The 14,634-nt window shown below is 37.0% G+C and overlaps 1 protein-coding gene across 1 annotated transcript in view; it reads left to right on the top strand.

The window, feature by feature from the left end:
• The first annotated feature begins 1,343 nt into the window (after nucleotides 1-1,343).
• The window catches only part of LOC121408659 (sodium-dependent dopamine transporter-like), a 69,132-nt gene continuing 55,841 nt past the window's right edge, over nucleotides 1,344-14,634 (top strand). Inside the window, exon 1 of the mRNA XM_041600199.1 lies at nucleotides 1,344-1,734. The gene's annotated coding sequence lies outside the window, so the exon portion shown is untranslated. The remainder of the gene's footprint in view (nucleotides 1,735-14,634) is intronic.

The raw sequence follows: 14,634 nt of genomic DNA, 5'->3' as shown, positions 1-14,634 counted from the left end.
CCTTCTCCTCTTTCTTCTCCATCTCCTTTTTCCTTTTCTTTTGCTTCTTTTTTTTCTTTCTTCTTTTTCTTTCTTTCTTTCCTTTTTTTTTTTTTCTTCTTCTTCTTCTTTCCCGCCCCCTCACTCTTACGCTCTGCGTCGTGTAACATAGCCTGCCGTAAAATTTGGGGCAAGTTGAGTTCTTTAAAGAAGTTAATTATTCCCTTAATGAATTATCTAGACATCCATATAATACTCATATAGGCTCACAACACATGGAAGGATGCCTCTTATCTGAATTCGCCATGGAGAAAAAGTCACAAAATCTATCATTGACACTATAATTACACTCCCACTTTCTTACATTTCTTTCACCGTTACATACATAACAAAGACAGATTGTCCAACTTTCTTCAATGCATGACCTGCTTTTTATATTCATACTCTCAATCGAAGTATGCAAAATACCTTTAGAATTTTTTCCTTTTCAACCCCGAATTCCCTTTCTATCCTAGTAATCTTTGCATCATAAGTGTTTTCACCGCGCTTTTAGTATTTTGGGTGGGTGGATTTCGACTTTTCTACCCACTTAAATCCTGTTATGGAATCTCGATGTTTTTGTTTGGGTGTTAGGCTTGACTGAGTTCACTCACAGAAGCCGTACATTAAAGTAAAGGAGTTTGGGAGTAAATCTAAGGGTTTTATAGCACTTACAACGAAGGACGCCTTTTTTGCCTCTGTAAGATGTTCCCCTATATTTTCCTTTCCTTAATTCGATATATTAGAAGTGTCTTTTCTCATTTTAGGGCAGCACTAAAGTCATTTTTTCTGAAATGGGATATATTTCATGAAATTGTTATTAGTATTTTCATTCTTCAGATTGTTCTTTCAGTACATCCAGGAAATATACGCCCATCCACTTGCAGTATTTTGAAAATGAATAAACATCAAAAGGAAATTTTCATCGAAAAGTAACCCCCCAAAAAATGAGACAGATTTTTTGACTTTTCAAAACATTCCCGAGATTCTGTTGAGGCTAAGGCATGTACTCGCGTTGTTTAGGAATAGGTGTAATAATCCCAATTCCAAATAAATTCTATCACAGAAGTATTTATAACCAGCATGAACGTACCTTGAGAATACCATGATGGATTTTATCATATAAGCAATTAGAGCGAGGTCGCCCTCCCATTTGTCTTCGTGCTCAAATAATGAAAAAAGTTTGCGTCTGTGTTCATGCGTAGGAAGGTCCTTCATTCGCCCCGCCCCTCTATTTTTTGACGTGCCAAGAATGAAAGAAATGTCTTATAAGGGGTGTTCAAGCGAAGAATCCCCCTTCCAGGATTAACTTCCAGCTCCATAATATCACGTCAACTCAGAACTTCCAGAAATGATATCAAAGGGGACAGCATGCCTCAAAAACGTTGACGCCAAGATTGACTTGGCGAAGGGTTCTTCTCCTTTGCCTCTTGGAAATAAAACAAGGATTGTATATTCGTTTCAGGAGAAATGAAGATCTAGAGCCTCCTTGGTTTGACTCTGTGAGCTGGATTGTATTATTTCGATCCTGGATTGACATTTTGGGATATGATCAAAGCCATTGAGATTTGTCGTGTCTGGAGAATGATGTCTACTGATCTCGTGTATTTTGTCATGTTCGCCACTTGCCTTTATTAAGCTAGATCATGTAGATGATGAATGAATAACACCTCCGACATTTATTTTTCATTGGAATTTACACGACTGTAATAAAAGGTAAGTTTAAGCAATCTCATAAAGTTAAGTTAGGGCTTATATGAAACGATTTTCTTTTATCTGAGATGAATTCGTTAAGGGGCAGATCGTTATTATACTCGTTGGGTGAAAGAATGCTTGCGCCATGTTAAATAAGCTGCATATTCAGCTGCCCAAAAAGTCGACGTCTAGTTGGTCAAGTCAAAACTTGTAAGTGAACAAATATGCTCATTAAAATTTAGTGAAAATTCATTAAATGATAACAATCATGTGTATTTTTTAAAAAGAGTTTATACCCAAGATGTCGCAGGTGAGCAGCTACTTATGAATTAAAAAGGCCTAAAGTCTAAATTTCAAAATTGAAAATGATTTATACATATTATTTTGTAAACAATCGTATGAAAATATCCTTCCGTCACGTATCTTTAAACATTGACAGTTTATGCAAGTTATGTACATGCAGATATTTTATCAGATACTCACGGAATAGTATACCTAAATCAAATTTTATGTCTAATTACTCGGAGCAAATTAATAAGACAAAAGCATGTATTGAAGTATCATGTACTAGTAGTAGGGGAAGGCGGGGTAAGTTGTGACACTTTTTGCATTTTCCATATTAGAATTGATATGACTAATAATATTGTAGAAATAAGTACCTAGCTTTTAGATTTGATTCTTGGGAAATATTTTTCACCTATATATAGCTTTCTATCCCCACACTGAAAGTCATTGTGACCTTTGAAAAAATGATGTCAAATAGCTCAACTTGCTCCATCTATAGGGTAAGTTGTGCCACCGTCTGGGGTAAGTTGAGCCACAAAAACTATGTACAAAATGTATGCAGGAAGAGCCATCATGTCAATTTTTTATTTTAAGTCTTTTCACTTGCTAATTCTCTATAAATGCTAAAATCCTCTAAAAGTTAAAGAATTGTCATGTGAATTTGCTCGTTTCTGCCTGCATATCAATGGCTTTTAATACATTACCATAAGAATTACTATGGCTCAACTTGCCCCATGTTGGCTGGCTCAAATTAACCCAGTCCGAACTTAATGCGATATTTTCACATCCACACATTTCTTATGCATCCATCATCTAAAATACTATGACAAGAATGAGAATCCATACCTGGACTAACAACATTGTTCTTAATTCTTTGTTATATTCAAAGACGTGTGCGGGTAAAAAAACACTTATCTATTTCACACCCATTTTTACTTCTTTTTTTTTGCTGAAATTTGTATTTTTCCCTCTAAAAATACTTGTTGTTTCAAATTTGAAAACAATGTGGTGGGGTTAAGGATTATGTAATGGGTCATCAATACATGACACCACCACAATATCTGACTCCTTCATTATCGGCCTGGGGTGGTGGCTCAACTTGCCCCTATGCTCAACTTACCCGCCTTCCCCTACATATTATGATAATATTATGACCAAAAAAAGTCAGAATGGAGCAGTCCCGATACTCCCGAATATCTTATATGGTGAGTATGTACATGAGGAAGGTATCCTTCGGCTACTCGTCTTGACAAGATAAAAACCCTTCGCAAACGAATTAGAGCCTACCCCGAATAAACAACATTTGTCAGGTAGCGGGATTTTCTCGCTTTTTAACCTCTATCTAAACCCTGAAGTCAATAAAGACACATCTACGTCACTGATACATCGGTAAAATAGACATCATTGTCTCGGCACTTTCACGCCTTTACTCTTGTTCACTGTGGAAATCTTTACTGCACTCGTCATCCTAGAACTAAACACGCTGGGCTCGCGGAGAGTATTTTAGAGTGGAGGGGAGGGGCAGAGTATGCATAAAACCTAAATTTACATTGTAAATTCCACGTTTTTTTACACAATTATTATCTATTTATTTATTTGTCTTTTTTGAGGTGTGGGGGTATACCTACTCCCCCATGTTCCACTGCCTGTGTCATGGGGGTTATTTAACCTGATAACCTGAACGCAGATCGATTGAGTTTGAACTCGTCCCTAGATCTGTTTCATTTGTCTTCACTGTGAGGAGTAAAACCTACAAGAGCACCCGAGCCCCCCCCCCCCCATTTTACCCCAGATCTTCTAAAGGAGGTAATAAGAAAAGGAAGAAAGTGAATAGGCCCAAATTGTTATCATCATCAGCATATTGAATCCACTGGTGTCACGAGTGTTATTTCATGGCTATCCCCAGCTTCGAGTAAGGTGGAAGGGGGGGGGGGTGGTAAAAATTCGCACCTTCTCCGGGCGTTAATTGTTTAGATACTCTACGGTTCTCTTTTCTAAACCTTCGCTTGTTTTCATACCTTCTATCTTTCTCCTGTCGCTTTCCCTTCTTCCATCCATTATCCACCCCCTCTCAAGGGATCGAAAGGTGGACCCAGGGGTCTCGCCTCTGAGACCCTTGTTCTTTCAACGACCCAAAGAAGCAGAGTGTGGGCCGATTTATTAGCCAGTTATGATAGAAGTGTTTTACGATTTGTTTAAGGTACGCCAACTTTATCTTTATCTCCAGCGCCGTTTGGAGCCAAGATGCATATTCTCACATGTGTGCCAACTGCCAAGACCTATTTAGAAGTAATCTTGCTACCACTGATCTTTGTCGGATAATACCAAAAATATTATCCGTCAATTACGCTAGATTACGATAAAAAGCCACGAGAGTGCTTCATAGGTCGTAATTCTTTCAGCGAACAGCAAAAATAGGATCCCATTTTGATAACTTCAGTCTTTAGCATGTGCGTTAATATCGAATGGGCGTCACGTCGGTTTAAATGGTAGCAATGAATGATAAAGAATTCGGATGATGTTCGTTTTGGGTGTACGTTCAATATCGTATGAGCATTTATGTGATGGTAAGAGTGAGATCATTGATCGGTTGATGATCGTTGTGAGTATCGTTTGACCTTGACCGTCATGACACCTGTCGTTGTCAGAAAACTTTTCTCTACGATAAGAGAGACAACTTCAAAGGCAAAGAGACAATTAGATTACTAACTACTACGAGATTAAGTTAACTTTTTTGTGCCGAACGAAAGGAAGGACATTAACATCTGATGTCGCTGTTTTTTGCGCCAATCGAAACGGATCTATAATCATCGTATCGGGTGGACCATTTTTTGGAGTGGGTTGCCACCGATAGCTTCTACAAGCTTCTCATTCTCTATCGGATAATACTAATAAGATCAACTTTTCTTCATGGTCACTGGTGGTATTATTATTGTGCCTTTTATTGTGTTTGTGGGTTGTTATGTTCAATAAATGTCCTGTGTTCTTGGTATTTACAATCTTGATAAATGTACCGATTTAATATCGACTGGACGACGGCATTTACAGGCGTGAATTCGTTTCTTCTTTTAATAACGTCCCATACTTCGAACATTATATTGCGGTGTAAAGTTGGGCCGTTTTTAATGAACTACATATGATGCAACCTGGAACCGGTTTATCATGTATTTGTTCAAACCATGGTGATACCAGAACTTTAAGCAATATGGTTAATCAAATGTCAAGCCTTGTGAGATGCAGCATATGATTTTCATTACTTCATAATACGGCGACAATTATTTATGAATCCAATGTGAAAATGTGACACAGTTTCAGAAATTTGGGCATGCGATATTCACATAAACTAAGAATCTACAACTACTTTTATTCTTTTAATGCATTCCCGGTGAGCGAATGTTTAACTGGGCGTATATAGAAGACTGACCAAAGGATCTGTATTTTGGGATACCCAATCGAGTTCAGGTATCAAGAACAAACTCGTTGATCATAAGCGTTGAAACCATGTTATTTCAACAGACAGTCTGATCTTGTATTTGTCGATTTCTTTTCACGGGAAAATCACTACCCCATCATCCTTCAAGTACGCAACTCATATTGGAATATTATAAACAATATTGGAATAGATGGATACTTTTCACATGAATCTCTTGCCGTGTTCAATAGCATCATTTTCCGGATGTCGAAGATAGTCTTACTTTTGTGAAGAGTTGCTTTGGAAATCACCTTCCGTTTGTAAGTTTACACATGATACTCCTTAACTCCGGGGAGCACAGCGGTTAACACTTGACTTCAATCTGTATGGGTGTTAATCTAGACACACACACACGACCGTAGATAAACTACTAGTCACTTTAAAGGTGAGTGAGTGCGATTACAAAATAAAATTTACCTTATTCATTCATTCATTCATTTCTTAAATCATTGTTTATGTCTTTGTTCTTAACATGTTATTCGGTTAATTTCCCTGATTAATCCATTGATTGACATATCCACTCACTAGGCTATCAAAACTATGACTAATTCTATTCATCTAAATAAATAAATATTCATTTATTCGTTAATTTATCTGTTTATCTGTAGTTATATTCATAACTGGCAGATTTATTCCGCGAAACCCAGAGCACTTACAACAGCAGAGCAGAAGAAAGGGGAAATTGTTTTCTTCTAAAGCACTTCTAATCAATTAAGTGTGAAAAGCGAGTAAATTTTTACTGTTACTATTATTTACATTTTGTTCATTATTCATTCATTCACTTCGGTTTATTGTACAAAATACTTCCTTGTTAAAACAGTCAGGAGACTGATACAAACAAATTTTACAATGTAAACATAAATTTCATAGTTACACAAGTGAAATTAAATAGTCAAATAATGTAAAGTAACAATTAATTTAAATTGATGTTGGTATATTGCACTTACAAGGTAATTATAGATGAGAGCACGTTACAAAATAAATTCCAAAGATATTTATAAATAAAAGCTATAATAATATGGTAATGATAACTGAAATACGTGCACTAAATTCAATAAACATAAGTTGTGAAAAAGGCTGAGATTTGGATATGAAATTAAATCGCAAAGTGGAAAAATTATGTTTTTAAAATATAATTCTAAGGCTAATGTAAGACATATGACATATGGAAAATAAGGCATAGGGCACTATGATTTATATGATTATAAATTATTCAATCATTAATTCCTTTTATAAATCATTTATTCATTTTTCCGTTCATGTATCAATAGCTAAACGTTCAGCTTTTCATCCTTTCCCAAGCAAAAAGTACTACAAATAGGTAGGCCCTACTACTTACCAATTAACAATAATTTATGACTCATATTTTGCAATGATAATTTCCCTTTGTTATTTTCAACCCGTTTACTTTCACTATAGTTCTTTGGTGAGAACAGCTTTGGTATATGGATGAAGTACTAAAACTAAAATCTCATTATAGCTTATCAATGTTATTCGAACGTCACGTCGTCGTAAACTCCATAATAGGTATTTTTCGCACCGCTACGCAGAAAATGTATCATGCCCTTCATGACAACATGGACCATGAGCAACCAAGAAGTCTTTGTCGAAAATTGTTGAATCAACACAGCAGTTTTGTCCTGGTCTCTGGACAAATGATTTGCAAATTGTGGACAAATTATATTTGCAATTTTTCGACAGCTCCGAAACTTAGGACGAACTATTGTTCCGGTTCACCAATTTTGGACAAAGCCCTCTCAGCTATTCATTGTTATTTGACGCGCATTTTCACTAATCTACTGTGCTCTTGGTGCGAGAACTCACTAATTTCACATATCAGGAACACAATATTGAACGAACAACAAAGGAAAAAGGCGCGAAAACTAAAGTTACCACCACTAGTGAGAACCAAACAGATGATCAATCAAAGTGCCATGGGGGTCTCACATATTTGACCCAAATCATTTCAAGAATGAATGCCAATACCCAGTAGACCAATTTGGAGATAAAATACAGTCAGTTCTGATATGATCTTCGGTTATAACCCCCTTCAGCAAAAGTTTATTCTGTAACATTGCAAGGAAATTGGAGAATAATTGGGAATTTGGACGGCAAGACTCCTCAGCGGGGGTTTTTCACACTCCATTCGTATGCCCGAAGTGACGTTTGCAATAATATATTGTTGAAGTGTAGTATATTTCTTTTACTTTCTGTATAATCTCAACTTCTTTGTGAAGATTCTAAGTAAAAGGTATCATGCTTGGTAGAAATATGCAAGTAGACAGAGGTTTTTTTTTTCCTTTACAATATTAGTATTGTTGCGCTTTAGAACTGTTTTATGAGCTCACTAGATGTAAGCGTAATTCTGTAAGACAGACCAGGGGAGCGCTTCATGAAAGGACTTGTCGGACGTTTTATCCGACAAGTCCCGTTTTATCCGACGGGTACCGTACTAACATTTCATCTCAGCCAATAAGAATCTAGGAAAGTTGTCAGATTGTCGGATGAAAAATTTTGATGAAACTCACCCCTTTTTCATATTTCGGCTTAAAACCAATGAGATGCTTGTGTTGGATTAGTAATCAATTTTCAGTAGATATGGTTTCAACATATCGTAAGCAAGCAAATCGTGAATTACAAAAATACCTTTAAAAAAGGTAAAGGGGTAATATGAATCTCAAGTATTTGTTCTTGCTCTTAATTGTCATTCGAATTTGGAACTGTTATCGGGGGGGGGGGGGATCGTGGATGTGATAAAAAAACTTCTTTAGATTATCTTTGTAGATTGAAAAAGAACTGCTTTACATACACTCTTAAAATGTTTGGCAACATACTGTCCAAACAACCAAGGGCACCGGAAGCGGGGGGGGGGGGGGGCAGGGGGGGCACTTGCCCCCCCCCCAAAGAAAATTTTTGGGGGCAAAACGAGATTTTGCCCCCCAATGTGCCCCCCTAAAAGTAGAAAAATTATATTATTTAAGGACAAATGTATACGATGAAGGCACTTTTCTGCCTAAGAATTGTCATTTCTTTTGTCAAAAATGAAAAAATTTCGCCCCTGACGGGGCAATTACACATCTTAGTAAGCCTTGCGTCTTTTGACGAACATGTCCCTCTGTGAAACATACCTTTGATAAGCCCCTTTTCCATTTTATTACAGTGTGATAACGTTTAACCTTTTAAACCCCCATTCCACAGAGAACAAGACCGCTGGAAGACCTTTGAAAGACCATGAATTTTGGTTGATCTTTCAGAGGTCTCTAAATGAACCTACAATGGTCTTTGAGGTCTTACACGAGTCCTGACCAATCTTTCAGTGGTCTTCGTGGGCTCCAAAACTTTTTGAAACGGTTCAAAACACTCTTACAGCGGTCTTACAGGAAAATTGTCTTTCAGTGGTCTTTCAGCAGTCTTTCAGCGGTCTTTCGATGAACTTTCAAAGGTCTTCATAGTCTTTCATTGATCTTTCGGCAGTCTCTCAAGATTTTTGCGGATCATTGAAAGACCAGGCAAAGTCCATGGAAAGAATTCAGAAAGATCACTTATTGCATAAAAGATCTCTGAAAGACCATTGAAAGATCTCGAGAGGACAAGTCTAAGACCAGTACGACAAGAAATATCCATCATTCTTTCAGAGTTCTTTGAGGGGTCTTTCTGAGCCATTCCACAGAGATGACAAATTTCATTGATCTTGAAAACCGCTGTAAGACCTCACCAATTTTAAGTCTTTCAGTGGTCTTTCAATGGTCTCCGTTCTGTGGAATGGGGGCCTATTAATGAATACATTTCAGACTAAAAAATTTGCATGCTGGCTGTGTCGGCTAACAAACGCGCGGTCGCCCAGAAACGCTCAGACCGGGTGGTGTTTCATCAATATTTTCGTCCGACAAGTTGTAAGATCTGACAAGTTTCCTGTATTCTGATTGGTTGAGAAGCATTGTTACCATAGTAACTGTCGGATAAAACATGACTTGTCGGATAAAACGTCCTACAAGTCATGAAACGCTCCCCGGACCCGATATCACCAACGCCCGTGAACGCTAGTTACTCGAGCAACATATGGAATCTGGAAATAGCTGTAAAACCGAATAGTTTAAAGAGTTATAGAGGATTGAGTAGTTGCTTATTGGATAAATGAGAAGATGCTAGCTTGAGTCGGCGAATGGAGTGCAGAGCAGGAGTACCTCTATCAACTAATCAAGCCTCTTCTTCAACCTTTTCTGGTTTACTGTCTTTATCAGGACTACGCTCGTTTGAACAAAAAATTACTCGACTATCAACTGTCTACTTCCTCCTATCAATTTCACTTCTTCCTCTATCCACTTTTTTCGAAAACTCCATATGGTGTACCGTCAACCACATCCGCTGTTGGAATGTAATTGTTTTCTTCTAAATAATGTTACATAATGTACATTATGAACTGCCGTAGTTTGTTAGTTCATGATTATTTACAAATGAATATTTCCTGGAATTTGATATTCATCATTTCCTAGTTATGGTCACATTTTCCCCAGAAAATATGTAAAGAAAAAAGAAGATTTTGAAGGGGTCATCCAAAAGTGCTTCCCAGCCATACAAAACATGCCAAAGGAAACACATAAATCGAGTAATGTTTTCAATTTTCAGAAAAGTTTTAAATTGTTAGACAATAATTAAGCAGGTCATATTTCTTTTTCCTCCAGTTACAAAATATGAAACGTTTTGCCTATGCATGGATAATCAGGGACTCTCTCCAATGCTGAGGTCAGAAATGATTTAAATAGAATGGGGATTTAAGCGCTTATCGTCGTCTGCCACGTCAGAACAGTATGACATTTTGAATTTTAAAAGACATTCATTAGAATGTATTTTGTTTCTGTTGTTACGTTTCTTCTGCTTAATACACTCCTTGAAACTTATGATAATTGTGCTCTCTCGCGTCGTCCGTGTATGTAAATGTACATAAATAAATATTTCTGAAAGGATATTGCATGAAAAATGTAATTTCTGGTATTTTGAGTCAATATAAGCGTATTACGTAATTTAATTGATCAGACACGAAAACCACATTCCGAATTAAGCGATCGTTTTGCGCGTAGATTTTATAGGTTCTCATAAACTCTGAGTATAGTCTTTCGTAGTGAATTCTATGTTTAATTCTCAAGAAATTTATTTTGAATTCTCTTAGAAACGCAACTTTTAAACTCCATTTTTACACAAAGTCCTTATCGTACGGGGGGGGGGGGTCCACGCCCTCTCCCCCTCGATCGCTTCGGTATCTCACGCTGTCAAAAATATTGTGCCCCCTTCGGGATTTTGCCCCCCCAAAACTGAAAGTGTTCCGGCGCGCCTGCAAACAAAAATTGGTTAAAGCTTTATCCAATTCTGGGTAGTTTTAAACCAATAATGGTGGGTGAAAACTACACAGTATTGGTTGAAAACTACCCAAAGTTGGATAATGTGTGGACAGTATGTTGCCAAACATTTAAGAGTGTACACAGCCATATAGCTGTGGTGGATCCAGATTCAGAATTTCACATGCACTCTATTGCAAAGTGCCGGTAATAAGTTATGCATTTCCTCAAATTCATCAGCGTTATGTCAAACTGAATTATGTTGAATTCCTACCCTCTTACGTTTCGAAAGCAAATTTCTATATGCAGTTTCATCATCCTGAACCAATAATACATGGTTTTACGAACGTGAGATAATTAGGAAATGTAGGAAGAAGCGTGGAAGAAACGGAGCAAAATCTTGTCGCGTTAATTAACTCAAAACTTTTCTAGTAAAAAAAGGTCAAGTATAAACTTTGATTCGAGTAAAATAATTCGAGCAGATCACCTAATCAATTAATCCGTATAATTCATGAAATGCATGGAGAATTTTTTGGTAATTTTTTACCACGAAAAAGGAGATGTAATTTTGAATTGATTCGTCGGTTTTCATCGAATCCGCGAATCTAGCGAAAAATACTAAACTCTTGTTGTCTAGTGAAAATAAAGACTTATGATTTAATACCATATTGTGTATTTGGATATTCCATGATAAAAGACTGAAACCACCTTATTAATGAACATGATAAAATTGGTGTTTGTTAATATCATTCTATTCCACATTGGGAATTTCTATTGAATATTAGACCTAATAAGAAATCGGGTGTGAACTCGGGTATGAACAAACAAGCACGTTGACCAGGGTCGAAATTCGTATATCAAGAGAGCTTTAGAGTCTGGCACCATTAGATCAACCCCGTACCTATGCCTAGTAGGTCCTCTAGTCTTTCAAGGGGTACTATCAATGAAAAGTATTGGCCTAAACAGGTTAAAGTGATCCTTCAAACTACTTTATTTCTGAATACATGATCATCACTGAGTGATCGTTTACCAATTAATGTCAAAAGGGATTTTTGACGAAGCGATTTCGTGCTTCAAGTGCCGTCAACATTCTAGCATAAATATTTCTTCGGTTCAATAAAGCAACGACAATACATCTTTTAAACGCCATGCATAAGGTGGCAAAAAAGCATTTAGGGCATTATAGGTAGAGAATGGAAAGAATCTTTCTCTTGTTTGTATCGCATAAACTAATGCATATTTTCAAACGCACGGGATATAAATCTAAGGGTTGTCGAGAAATGAGGAGGGAGGGGTGGATTCCAGCGGCGGATCCAGCTTTCGCCAATAGGGGGCCGGAAAGTTATCTCCATTCACATTTTTCCTGATCGGCCGCTAAGAGACGATTTGTTGTTGATTTATCGAGGGATAGTGTTAACATGCAAATTCCATTTTATCAAACATGTCAAATATAGGGTAAATTTTACTCAACACTTCTTCAATCAATTGATTATTGGAATATTTTTTCCTCTTGCAGGTATGGCAATAAACATACAAATGTAGGGTTGATGGTATCCCATGACAGGATACCCTATGAAACCAGAGATGGATTACCTCAAATAGCGCTGGAGTATAAATAGTGGGCTTGGGGGCCAATCATGGACCACCGGAAATTTTCACGACCAAGAAAACAAATAAAGAGATGGAAATGAAAGGGATATACTGAATACTATCTCAAAATCCATCACAAAATTCGATTTTTTTTTTCTTGCTCGCTTCGCCCCACTCGCTATTTTTTTGTAAAGAATTCTCCCCCCACACACCATGTCTGGCCCCTTCAAAAATTTTGGCTCATTAGACAACTGTCCAGGAGTGTCTTTGAATTTAATTTATGTAGTTGTGCGTGTGTCAATATATACCCTCCCTCTTTTCTTGCTTTATCATTATTTATTTCATTTTTGTAGGGGTGGAGAGAATTCTCAATTTTTATATTAGATGTATTCAAATGACGATCATATAATATTGAAATAGTTGAACTGAATGGATCGCTACCAGATTCAGATTGAATAGCGCCCACTTACGGGAAAAAATATATTTCCTCAAACTTCCTTCGCGAATCCATATCCTCGTGTTGAGGGCAATTAATCTTCTGAAGCATAAGTTCTGTTCCTGAAACCCTTATTTGTAAGGTAGCTCAGAAAATGATTCAATCCTATCGAATACCCATTTTCATGCTTGTGTACATGTATGGTTCACGGAATGGTGTATACACTCTGAATTATCTAAAATAATTTGATTATTTTTAAGAAGATATAAATTGTTTTATCAAAAGTCTTAATTCAGAAACCTATAGATTTTTAAACATTGATACAAATTCATGTATATTCTTGTTTCGTTTTAATAAACTTTTAATACTTCTTTAGAAATGATAAATCTGTTTATTAATGTGCCCAAGAATACATTGTACATAATATAAGCGCCTACATAAATATCTCGGTCATTGGATTTAATCAAGTTCCTGCAAACAATGTTTGCATATTCTCCACTCCCTGGGGAATATTTCAGCCAGTCGCCACTGAAGCGCACACAGCTACAATGGCTTTCAAATCTTACCGGGTACCCATTTTGGCACCTGGGTCGAGAGTGGAAAAGTGTGGATTAACGCCTTCTCAAAGGTCGCAGTGGGATTCGAACACACGACCGTTTTGTTACTAGGCCAGAGTCAGAACTACGACATCACCCCTCTTCTATTTCCATTTCAAATAATTACAATAACTCATTTTCTGACTTACATCTTGTTATCTATTAAGTAAACGATAAATATCGATTTAGAGGAAATTTACGTACAGCATGCAAAAGATAACTATGCATCATGTTCAAATTGGGGAGGGCATTTACCGATATCATGCCAGAATCCTTTTAGGGGACATGGTAGTTAATGGCGATGTCGATAGAGGGCTAAAAGAATAACTCACCCCCATCACGCAAAGTGGAATGAGTATGTGATTTGTTTCCTCATGCAGTTTTCCCCATGTTTTTATCTTTTCACTTCTTGGAAATTAGGGGAAAGGGTCATTTTCATAAATTATCTGTAAAGTCACTTACTAGTTGTTTAAATGATATTTAAAAGAGAGTATGTTTACACACACGACACCACTTCTATCCGCTTATTAAAACTCTTCAGTAATTTCCAATATACGAGTCCTAAAACCAAGATGCTCGTCCACGCAGCAAAGAAATGATTTTGAAAGAATTGAAAACCAGTTCAATTTGGGATATGGATGATTTTCGTGATTACACGGTGTTGATTTGCTCATGTTGGCACTGAACATGTGAGGAGTCATTAGACAACAGATCAAAAAAACATTGTGATGCCCCGGAGAAATCGAACAAATGACGTAAACTGGTCGTCTGGGACTCATTGCTGAAAATCACTTGGTAAAACATTTCTTTGTCAAAGCTCACCGTTTATCGTCTGGCCCAATCGTCTGGCTGTAATACAAGGGGCTACAGTTCAAAAGGCTAGGATTCAAGATTTAGCAAGTCCCTGGAGGCAACGTGTTGTAGTAAGGCGATGAAATGTGTTTATAAACCTTCAAAATGCTTCTTTTGAAAGGTAAATCCAGGGAAAAATCATTAGAACAAACTATTAATATTAATGATAAAGATTCTCACACAGATACAGTCTAAAATACATTTCAAATTTGATTTTTTATTCATCATTTTTATCAGAAATTTTGTTTTATACTTCTATGAAAATGAAAACAAAACAGAACACGTGGCATACCTACAGACACCTAGGGTGGTTCAATGGGGGGGGGGGGGCGGAGACGACCCAAAGATGATGTATTT

Source organism: Lytechinus variegatus, chromosome 2 (genome assembly GCF_018143015.1).
Source record: "Lytechinus variegatus isolate NC3 chromosome 2, Lvar_3.0, whole genome shotgun sequence".
Classification (NCBI taxonomy): domain Eukaryota; kingdom Metazoa; phylum Echinodermata; class Echinoidea; order Temnopleuroida; family Toxopneustidae; genus Lytechinus; species Lytechinus variegatus.
The sequence above is the reverse complement of the archived record's forward strand: the minus strand, read 5'-3'. Positions and strand labels throughout refer to the sequence as shown.